Raw genomic sequence first — 12,097 nt, forward strand, 5'->3', positions numbered from 1 at the left:
CCCGAAATGCCTTATAATGTCCCTTCCCAGGTCAGCCCACTACTGGCTACGTGTGCGGAATGTCACACCGACTGCTGAATATGCCGGTCAGCCCTCCCCGACAGGCTCGTGGCTGGAGGATTGTCAAGCCACCCGAATGCCCTAAATGCCGCCTCGTCCAGGGACTATGACTTTGTTGTCGGCCGTCAGCCCCCCGACCATCATTGCTTAAATGCCGTCAGCCAACATGCTCACGATTGGACCTCCAGTTCAGCCCCCACGAAAACCTACATGCTCTAAATGGCGCGTTCAGCCGATATCTCGTGTTGCGCGATCATGTCAGGCCTATGCCCATCCTAATATGTGTCTGCCCCGTTCAGCTGACATGCTCGTCGCGTCGGCCCCGGCGGGAACGCTACCTACAGGCGCCTACGGCGAGGCCGCATGCCGACGCGGGCGCTCGGGGCTACATAATCCGTCTCCTAAGGCGTGCAGCCGACAGGCAGCCGGCAGCCCACCGTCAAGGCTGCGTTGGCTGAGCAGAAGAGGTCAGCGCGGCCGACCAAGGCGCTAAGGGGCCGTGGGCATTTGAGACTGCGTCCACATATCTATGGATAGTGTTCATTTCCGACCGAACCCATTTCATGGCCGTAAGCCGAACAGAAGCCTCAGTTGTGGATACTGAGAGAGTTGATCTGGGTCAGCCGTCCCTCAAAAGTCCTCCCTCGCATACTCTCTCAACACAACTTCATCATAGCCATTGGTCCAGGATGGGAGATGATGATGCAGCCCAAACCCCCGACGTGCTCCAATCTAGGCAACCACGGTCAGCCCCCGAGCCCCCCCCCCCGGACTAACGCAGCCACGCGGCCCCTATGAACGTTCACTAAAGACTCCAGTAAATAGCTTCCGCTGAGCAAGAATGTCTTTCAGCCGACATGCTCATTGTGATTTCAGACCGACCACATGAAACTTCAATGGCCGTCAGCCGACATCCTTGTAACTTGATGTTCAGCTTCCGACATTGCTCGTGAGATAGTCAGCCTGACTAAGGCATGCCTTTCCATTGGCCGTCTCAGCCCACATGGCTCGTTCAGCATCGTCGCGCGGGTCGTCACCGAAAAATTGCTCCTACTAAATGTGCTCCGTTCAGCCTGACATGCTCGTGTTTACCGGGCATATGACCGGTTGCCCACCCGACTTGTAAGATGGCGTCAGACGACGATGCTCGTTGGACCCTCCGTCAGCCGACATGTCTAAGATGGCCCGTTAAGCCGAACATGGCTCGATTTGGATGGTCAGACCACATCGTTGCTAACAATGGCCGTCAGCAAGACATGCTCGTTGGATGTCAGCCGACATGCTAAGATGGCCGTTCAGGCCGGACATGCTGTTGGATGTCAGCCGACATGTAAATGGCCGTCACGACCATGCTCGTTGGATGTCAGCCGACATGGCTAAATGTCCCTCAGCGACATGTCGTTGGTCAGTTAACGTCAGCCGTCATGCTAAATTGGACGCCAGCCGAGAATGTAAATGTCCGTCAGCCGACATGCTCGTTGATGTCACCGACATGCTGAATTGGCCGCAGCCGTCATTGCTCGTGGAGGTCAGCCGACATGCTAAATGGCCGTCAGACGACATGCTTCTGGTCCGTCAGGCGACATGGCTCGTTGATAGTCAGCCGACATGCTAAATGGCCGTCAGACGACGAATGCTGTGTCCGTCCGTCAGGCGACATGCTCCGCTTGGATGTCAGCCGATATGTAAATGCCGTCCAGCCGAATGCTTGTCGTCCGTCTGCCGAAAACAATGCTCGTTGGAGTCAGCCGACACTGCCTAAATGTCCGTCAGCCACTTGCTGTTGGCATAATCATCCGACAAGCTCGACGGTCTCAGCCGACATTGCTCACATGCGAGCGCAGCCGAAATGTTAATGGTCGTCAGCCGGACATGCTCGTGTGATGTCATCGACATGCTAAAATGCCGTCAGCCGACATTGCTAACATAGGCCGTCAGCCGACATGCTCGTTGGATGTCAGCGCGACATGCTCGTGGATATCATCCGACAAAAGCTCGGACGCGTCGTTCAGCCCGACACGCTCAATGCCGTTCAGCGACGGATGCTCAATTTCCGTCACCGACATGCTTTGCTCGATGTCAGCAAATGCTCAAGGCCGTCAGTACATGCTCGTTTGGAGTGTCAGCCGACAGCTCAATGGCCGTCAGACTGCATGCGTGTGTATGATGGTCAGCCGACATGCTCAATGGGCCGTAAGCGACATGCTCTTTGGACTGTCAGTCACATGCTTGTTGGATATCAGCGACAAGCTCAATGGGACGTCAGCCGACATGCTTGTTGGATGTCAGCCGACATGCTCATGGATTTCAAGCCGAACGATGCTCAAGGTGCCGTCATCCGACCTGCTCGTCGGTCGTCAGCGACATGCTAAAGACGTCAGCCGAAACTCTAAATGCTCCGTCAGCCGACATGCTTCGTTGGATGTCACCCGACATGCTGACAATGGCCGTCAGCCGACTATGCTCGTTGGATGTCAGCCGACCTGCTTAAATGGCGTCAGCTGACATAGCTTGTCGGCCGTCAGTCGACATGCTAAATGGCCGTCAGCCAACATGCTCGTTGGACGTCAGCGACATGCTAAATGGGCCGCGTCAGCCGATAGTGCTCGTTGGATGTCAGCCGACATTACTAAATGGCCGTTCAGCTGACATGCTCGTCGGCCGTAAGCCGACCCTGCTCGTCGCCGTCAGCGACATGCCTCGCGTGGATTTCAGCCGACACTGCTCATTTGCCGTCAGCGACATAGTCGTTGAGGCAGCCGACATGATCGTCGGCCGTCAGCCGACATGCTCGTGTGTTTGTAAGCCGACATGCTTAGATCCCGTCAGCCGACATGTCGTCCGGTCGTTCAGCGACATTGTCGTTGGGATATCAGCCAACATGCTCCAATGCCTCATTCCACATGCATCAAGGCCGTCAGCCACCATATTTCGATTGTATGTCAGCCGACATACTCAATTGTCCGTCAGCCAACATGCCGGTCGGCCGACGTCAGCCGACATGCTTGTTCGATGTCAGCCAAATTATGCTCCAATGGCCGTCAGCTGACATGCTCGTTTAATGTCAGCCACATGCTAAGATGCCGTCTGACGACCATGCTTGTTGTCCGTCAGCCGACATGCCTTTGATGTCAGCCGACGATGCTAAATGGGCCGTCAGACGACCATGCTTGTCGCCGTCATCCACGATGATAAAATGACGTCAGACGAGCATGCTTGTGTCCGTCATCCGACATGCTCAATGGCCGTCAGCCGACATGCTCAGTTTGACTGTCAGTTTGACCTGCTAGAATGTCCTCAGCCGACGATGCTCGTAGATGTCACCCGACATGCTAAATGAGCCGTTCACCGACATGCGGATTGGACGTCAGCCGACATCTAAATGGCCGTCAGCCGGACATGCTGGTTGGACGTCAGCCGACATGCAAATTGCCGTCAGCCGACATGTCGTTGTATGTCGCGATAACAAATTGTTGTTGGATCTCATCTGACCATGCTAAATTGGTTGCCGTCAGCCGACATGCTCGTTTGAGATGTCAGCCGTTCATGCTAAATGGCCGTAAGCGACATGCTCGTTTCGGATGTCAGCCAACATGCCTAATGGCCGTCAGCAACATAGCTCGTGAGATGTCAGCCGACATGCTAAATGGCCGGGCAGCGACCATGCTTGTCGGCTTTCAGCCGACATGCTCGTTGGATGTCAGCCGACATGCTAAATGGCCGTCAGCCGACTGCCTCGGGATGTCAGCCGACATGCTAAATGGCCGTCAGCCCGACCTGCTCGTTGGAGTCCAGCCGACATGCTAAAATGAGCCTTAAGCCGACATGCTGGATTGGACGTCAGTTGACATGCAAGATAGCCGTCAGACGACAGGTCTGGTGCGCCCGAACATGCTAAATTGCTGAACCGCAGCCGTGCACGTCAGTCCAATCTAACATGGCCGCCCAGACACATGCCTTGTCCGTCCGCCCGACATGCACTCAATGGCCGATCAGACGACGTTCTTGTCGTCCGTCAGCCGACATGCACTTTGATGTCAGCCGACATGCCCAAATGGCCTTCAGCCGACATGCTATGGCCGTGGCCCGCAGCCGACTTGCTTGTTGGATGTCAGCCGTACATGCAAAGGTCCGTCATCGGGCCGTCAGCAAACATGCTCAATGGCACGCCAGCAACATGCTCCATGGCCGCCAGCCGAAATGCTCGTTGATGTACTGTCAGTGCTGCTCGTTAAGATTTCAGGCGACATGCTCACTGCCTCAGCCGACTATGCCTGTTTAATGTCAGCCGAGCCGACTGCTCGTTAGATTTCAGCCGACTGCTCAATTGCGTCACGACATTATCGCCGCGTCGTCATCTCCGACATTGCTAAATGTACGTCAGCAGAATTGACTTGCTAAATGTCCCGTCAGCCGACATGCTCGTTGGATGTCACCCGACATGGCTGAATCGCGTCAGCCGACTTTTCGTGGAGGTCAGCCGACTCATGCTAAATGGCCGTTCAGCCGACATGATCGTTGGATGTCAGCCGACATGCAAATGGCCATTCAGCCGACATCCGTTGGATGTCAGCCGACATGCTAAATGGCCGTCAGCCGACATGCTCGTTTTCATGTCCAGGTACAATCCTCACATGGCCGTTATCTGACATGCTTGTCGGTCTCAAGCAGACATGCTCGTTGGATATCAGCCAACATGCTCAATGGCCGTCAAGCCGAAGCTCGTCGGCCCTTCGCCCGAATTTTCGTTGGATGTCAGCCGAATACACAATGGCCGTCAGCCAACATGCCGTCGGCCGTCAGCCGACATTCGCTAAATGTCGGCAGCCGACCTGCTCGTTGGACTGTCAGCCGAACATGCTAAATGCCGTCAGCCGACCTGCTCGTTGGATTCAGCCGACATGTTAAATGACCTTAAGCCGACATGCTCGTTCGGCGTCAAGCCGACATGCTAAATGGCCGGCCGACGATGTTCTGTGCCGTCAGCCGATACATGGCCTAACATGCGTCAGACAGCTAAATGGATGTCGTCCAACCGATTTGCTCGTATGATGTCAGCCGACATGCCAAAGGGCTTGCTCCGTCAGCCGACATGCACGATTTGATGTCATGAATGCAAATGGCCTTCAGCCGATGCAAATGCCCGTCAGCGACATGCTAAATCGTCGGCCGTCAGCCGACTTGCTCGTTGGATGTCAGCCGACATGCTAAATGTCCCGTTCTCACCGGACATGTCCATGGCGCGTCAGCAAACATGCTCAATGGACGTCAGCAGACATGCTCCATGGCCGTCAGCCGACATGCTCGTGGAGTCAGCCGACACTGTGTTTAGATTTCAGCCGACATGGCTCAATGCCTTGCAGCCGATATGCCTGATTGGATGTCAGCGACATGCTTCATTGGATTCAGCTGAACATGGGCTCAATTGCCCGTCATCCGACAGTTATCGGGTCGTCATCCGACACTGCTAAAATGGACGTCAGATGGAATTGCTCCTTGGATAGTTCACCCGACAGCTGACTGGCCGTCAGCCCCGACTTTTTCGTTGGAGGTCAGCCGACATGCTAAATGGCCTCAGCCGACATGCTCGTTGGATGTCAGCCGACTTCGTTAGCCGATCATGGTGGATGTCAGCCGAGATGCTCATGATTCAGCTGACTCTCAATGCCGTGGCATCGACATTACGCGCGTCGTCATCGCCATGCTAATATGCCGACATGCTTGTCTCACCGTCCGACATGCTTGTTGAATGTAAGCCGAACACTGCCTGAATGGCCGCCAGCGACATCTCGTTAGATGTCAGCCGACATGCTAATGCGCCCGTACGCAGACATTCGGTGGATGTCACGCCGCATGCGAAAGACGTCAGCCGAACATGCTTGTGATGTCAGCCGCTACATGGCCGTCAGACAATGATTGCTTCCCGTCAGCGACATGCTCGTTTCGATTCAGCCGAAATGCTCAGTTGCAGCCGACCAGCAGAATGTCACCGCGACATGCGCTTTCCAAGCCGACATAACTAAATGGTCGTCAGCCGATAATGGGCTCGTGGATTGTGCAGCCGCTCAGCGACATGCTAACATGTCCGTCAGTCGACATGCTCGTTGGATATCAGCCGACATGGCTAAAATGGTCCTTCAGCCTCAAATGCTGTTTCAGATGTCAGCAGTGCTAAATAGCCGTAGCCGACATGTCTCGTGGATTCAGCCGACATGCATTTGGAAATGCCGTCAGCCGACATGTCTCGATGGATCGTCAACCGACATGCTAAAATAGCCGGCCAGTCCCATGGTTGTCTTGTGCATGTCACACACGCGTCAATGGGCCTCGATTGTCAGCCGACATGCAAATGTGCCGTGGGCCGACACTTCCGGCCGTGGATGTCAGCCGACATGCTAAATGGGCCGTCAGCTGATATGCTCGTTTAATGTCAGCCGACATGCTAATGTCGATTCAACCGATCATGCTACGTTGGATGTCAGCCGACATGTTCAATGGCCGTCAGCCGACATGCTAAATTGACGCGTCAGCGGACTGTATGCTCGTTGGAGTTGTCACCGACGATTCAATGGACGTCAGCCGACATGGTTCAGGATTGGCCAGTCATGTTCCGACTTGCGGTCGGCCGTCAGCCGACATGCTCGCTTGATTTTCAAGCCGACATGCTCATTGCCGTCAGCCGACATGCTCATTTGATCAACGCCGACAGCTGACATGCTTGTCTGTCGTCAGCACAGCTCGCCGACATGCTAAATGCTCAGGAATGGCCGTCAGCCGACATGCCTCACTCATGGCATCAGCCGACATGCTCGATTGGATGTCAGGCCGATATGCCTCGTCGGCCGTCAGCCGAAATGCTCGTTGGCTTGTAAGCAGACATGCTTAATGCTATTCAGCCGACATTCTCGTTGGATGTCAGCGACATGCTCCAATGGCCGTCAGCCGACATGCTAGACATCCGGCCGTCAAACCGACATGCTCGTTGGATGTCAGGCCGACGATGTTCAGCCGTCATCCATATGCTAAATGGCCTTAAGCGATATGCTCTCGGCCGTCAGCCGACATGCTCTTTGGATGTCAGCGACATGCTTAATGTCCGTCATCTGGCGCACCCGACATGCTCGTCAGGTCGTCAGCAGACATGCTCGTTGGATATCAGCCGACATGAATGGGCAAGGTCATCCGATGACATGTTGCAGATGTCACCGACATGCGTTGGATGTCAATGGCCGTCAGCCGACATGCTCACAGGTGTTTACGACATGCGTTGGAAATGTCAGCCGCACATGTGGCCGTCAGATGCTGTCGTGTCAGCCCGAATGCTCAATGTCCGTCAGCCGACATGCTCGTCTGCTCGTCAGCCGACATGTTCGTTGGATGTCAGCCCGACATGCTCGTTGGATGCCAGCCGGACATGCTTGTTGGATGTCAGGCCGACATGCTCAATGGCCGTCAGCCGACCATGCTCAATGGCCGTCAGCCTAAACATGCTCGTCGGCCGTTAAGCCCGACCATGCTCAATGCCGTCAGATGAACATGCTCGTCCTAAAGTTACCGTCCGCCGACATGCTCGTCCGGATGTCAGCCGACATGCTGTTGGATGCCAGCGTCCGACATGCTCGTTGGATGTCAGCCGACATGCTCCCCAATGGCCGTCAGCCGACATGCTCATGGCCGTCAGCCGACGATGCCAAATGGCCGGTCAGCCGACATGCTCGTCGGCCGTCAGCCTTGACATGTCGTTGGATGTCAGCCGATATGCTTAATAGCCGTCAGCTCGACATGCTCGTCAGGCCGTTATCCGACACATGCTCAATGGCCGTCAGAGACATGCTCGTCAACCGTCCGCCGACATTGCTCGTCGTGATGTCAGCCGACATGCTCAATGGCTGTCAACGACATCCTCCTCGGCCGTCCATGGCCCGTTGTCAGCGACATGCTCGTCGGTTGCAGCGTAACAAGCTCTTTGATGTTCAATCTCCGCCGACATGCTCATTTTTATTATTTAGCGACATGCTCATCAGCCGTCAGCCGAGAGCTCGTTGGAACCTGTCAGCAGGATGTTGGAGGCAGGCGGATATTGCTTGGCGACGGGAAATGAAGGCGTTAAGTGAAATAGCTTGTAATGAAATGTTTCTACCATACCAGTGCCAGACTTGTGTTGCTGTCTTCGGATAGATGTAGTATGTAACGCGGCACCCAGACATCGGTGTCTAGTTGTAGTCGATGCTGTCAGATCTTAGCAATGCCCACTTGTTCTGCTTCGCTTTGAGGAAGGTGTATATATGTCTGTATAAAGGTGAATAAATATTTGTATTTAGAATCCGTATGAAAACTCTCGGCATTTATTGACAATCGGTACCTCGGTGTCTGTCTTTGTAGTTGGAAAATATTCTACATCTGTACACATGTGTTTGCGTGAGTGTACGTTTACATCTTCGTATTTCCTGTGTGGGTGTGGGTGTGTGGGTAGGTGGCTCTGCTTTGTCCGTAATTGTTTTACTTGTCGGATGGTTGTGTGTGTGAGAGAGAGAGCGTGTGGGGAAGGTATGCGTGTGTCTCTGTAAAAACTATGTGCATGTGTGTTGTGTGTTTCTGCGTGTGCTTTTAGGAAGCTTGCTGCTTGTATTGTTCCTCTTGTTTCAATGACCATTGCTTAGAAACTTGCTTCCATGTCTGTAAACTCAATTGTTGATGAGAGCCTCATAATTTTGTAATAATTATAAATTATTGTACTGGCATAAAATTTTAAAATCCATGCTAGTCAGAGAGCTTTTGAGATGTTCCTATAGAAGGTTGTGAATATACTTAGAATAACCAACAGACTGGTGAACATTCCTCTCAAAGTTTTGATGAATGGTTACAGGATGACCAAACTATTTTCTCCTGGACCTTGGTCTTGTACATATCTTGTGACAACAGGTAGAACTACTAGAACTAACATGAAAGCTTTGCCATGTGAGGTGTTCGTGTCCAGTTTGTCCGACTTTCCACGTTTCACCATCGTCTGTGATAGATGTCATAAGGACTACGAAGCATTGTCGATGCATTTGTCGGTGCCAGGTGTGTAATTATACATAACTCAGTCTGTGATCCAATATTCATGCACAGAAATTTGTAGAAAATGTAAAATTTCTCTTGCTTCTGCATGCTGCGAGACTGACAATGAAAGAGAGAGTGTAGAAGAGAGAGAGAGAAAGAAAGAAAATGTAATTACAAGATTTATAGCTTTTTTCAAAGTCGTGATGAGTTGTCAATAGCAATATCATTGTATGAAAATAATTTTGTACACTTGATATAAAGTATGTCTATACAAAGCTGTTACCGCACGTGTCGCATATAAATAGAAAGAGCGGGGAAGGTTTTGAAGAAATGTTTTGTATCTGCGAGTATTTGTCCTTGCTGAGGAAAGATTGTTTTATTTTGCTTGATGATGGCCAGAATAATTGCAAACGTGTTTACCAAGAACCAGCTTCGTGCGGAATATGAGGGTCCAGCCATCAACGTGATGTGGACATGTCTCGCAGCTGCGTTGCCAGGCAACTAGGTGAAGAACGAATAAAACGTTGTGTCCTTATTATTGTTTTGTTTACAGGCTTGTCCGCGCACGAATGTCTTTACCTTTCTAAACATCTAGTCCCTCATCGTGACAACTATTTTTATATCTGAGGACCTCACACACCCACTTGTGCTCTGTGTGTGTGTGCGCGCGCGCGTGTGTTTGTATGTGTGTTTGTGTGTTTGTGTGTGTGTCCGCCATGTACTCTGAGATCCGCCATGAGCTCCATATTATACAGACTGTAAATGTCACATTGATGGGGTTCACAAACACTTGTTTGCCGTACATAAAAGTGTCAGTTCTTGATGCAAACTTTATGGTCACTTTTATTTGACACGAAATGGAAATCAAGGTATTGATGCAATCTATCCCAGGGGCTCATCCTGACTAAAATTCTAGTCAGTGATTTCTACTCAGCTGTCAAAGTTCATATATTTTCACTTTCACAACAGTGGATCAAGTGCACAGTTGACATAAAAATAACGGTTTAGTCCGACGTATTTTGAAATGGAGGAGACTTTGGTGGTGGAACCATGCGATGAACATGCTGTGTGCTGTCATTACTGAGTGGACCAAACTGTCTAAAGTCATTAAGGTAATTGGTATCACGACGGGTACAACGTATTGCTCGGTCTCGCCAAACACTTTACAAATTGAAACTCCATAGTTTAGTGAGAAAAAAACTGATAGAAAGAGATGAAAAATAGTCCCAAATGATTGTTGACAGCATTTTATTACTACAAATATTTGTTTAATGGTAATGAAGTGTGGTTTACTACAAGCAACTCATCGCGTCTTGACAACAATGGCGTCGAGAATGTTAATTAGAAGTTAGGTGAGGCAGTGCAGTCTTTCACTCGTAGAGTGGTTCAGCGGACAAGCCGCTGTGGGCTTCAAGCTGCCGCCTGCTGACCGGCATGGTCCCCGCCATTGTCCACCAGCCGCTGCCGTCCGTTTCTGTTTGGAAACAGTTCCAGTCCCTGGTTCCTCCTCGACACGTCTATGCTCATGGGCCGCTTGCTGACGTCACCCATGCCACCTGCCGCGAGGTCAAGGGTCAGGTGTGATAGCAAGCCTTTCGTGAACATACGTATTGGGGTTCGAACTTCAAAGTACACATGCGGGACACGCAGGTAGAGATCACTCAGCCGTAGCGTAGACATAGGAATGAGCACCCGCGTTCTTTCATCTCTCTATCTCTACGTCCATCTCTCTATCATACTGTTATTCTTTGTTTTGAATCGTTTTAATTTAGTTTGTTGTTTTCTCTGGGTTCTTTTCGTGATTAATTATATAAACCTGGCAGTTAAGGCACATAGAGTCGCACACTGACGCACGCACACTTGCCGATGCACCTTCACATGCGCACACATCACAGACGCACGCATGCACACCCTGAAGTATCCGCCACCGATGTCGACGCACGTGCATTCATTCCACATCCCACATCCCTTTATCGTTGCCACTAGTTGAACTTACGACTTCTCCGAGGCATAATGGTGGGGTGGGTCACATCCTGAAGTCCAATCCATCTCACCCGCAATGGTTTGTAGTACAGCCGTCGCCTCGTTAATACTGACAGATCTCTACAACCAGACAATGCATCATCATCATCATCGTCATCATCATCATCATCATCATCATCATCATCATCATCATCATCATCATCATCATCATCATCATCATCATCATCATCATCATCATCATCAATCCATCAATCATCAATCCATCAATCATCAATCCATCAATCAATCATCACTAAACAGCGACCAGGAGAATGATGCTACATTAGCATTGTGACCCGTTTTCATGTTTACAGCCAAATGTCCATATTGTGTAACGCTTCTTATGCATCAAACAACAGAGTAAATAAGCTTATAAGTAACAACCGAGATTGTTTTACATGTAATATTATAGACACATGATGTTGTCAGTAACTACCAACATTATCATAGAAAAAAGGCTTCTTCAGCTCCTTTTATGACTATAAAGTTTTAGATGAATAGCTTCATCTACTTTATTGTCTTTTGATACAGCTGCACAGTTGTGTTAACGTTTTTCTGTACCTCGATCCAAACGAAAAATATATGAAGAAGTGAAGTGACGAGTGTGTTAACGACAGCATCTCCAGGATGCTCCTTGTCAAGAAGAACATGTAGAACCTTCCGCTTCCGCTGTCGTCACCCGCCATCATACTACCCGAAACGGAACATTTGCCGTAGTAAAGGAGTTGAACTATACATAAGCAGATAAGCATCTTTGTCAGGAGAACTTCCTTGGTGGACACAGCTGACGATGTCTTGTCCCACCAGGCTGCAACTCTCTTCAAGTGCACCGCCATGACCACGGTGCAAATGGCCAAGACGATGTCGCAAAGTCCGGGTAGAAGCAAAGCATAGATAACACCATCGAAGATGTCCACGATCTTTTTGTTACGATGGTAGTAGGAACTCAAGGCTGAGTCAAGGCTGAGTTGCT

The sequence above is a fragment of the Pomacea canaliculata genome, linkage group LG3, assembly GCF_003073045.1.
Source record: "Pomacea canaliculata isolate SZHN2017 linkage group LG3, ASM307304v1, whole genome shotgun sequence".
Classification (NCBI taxonomy): Eukaryota; Metazoa; Mollusca; class Gastropoda; order Architaenioglossa; family Ampullariidae; genus Pomacea; species Pomacea canaliculata.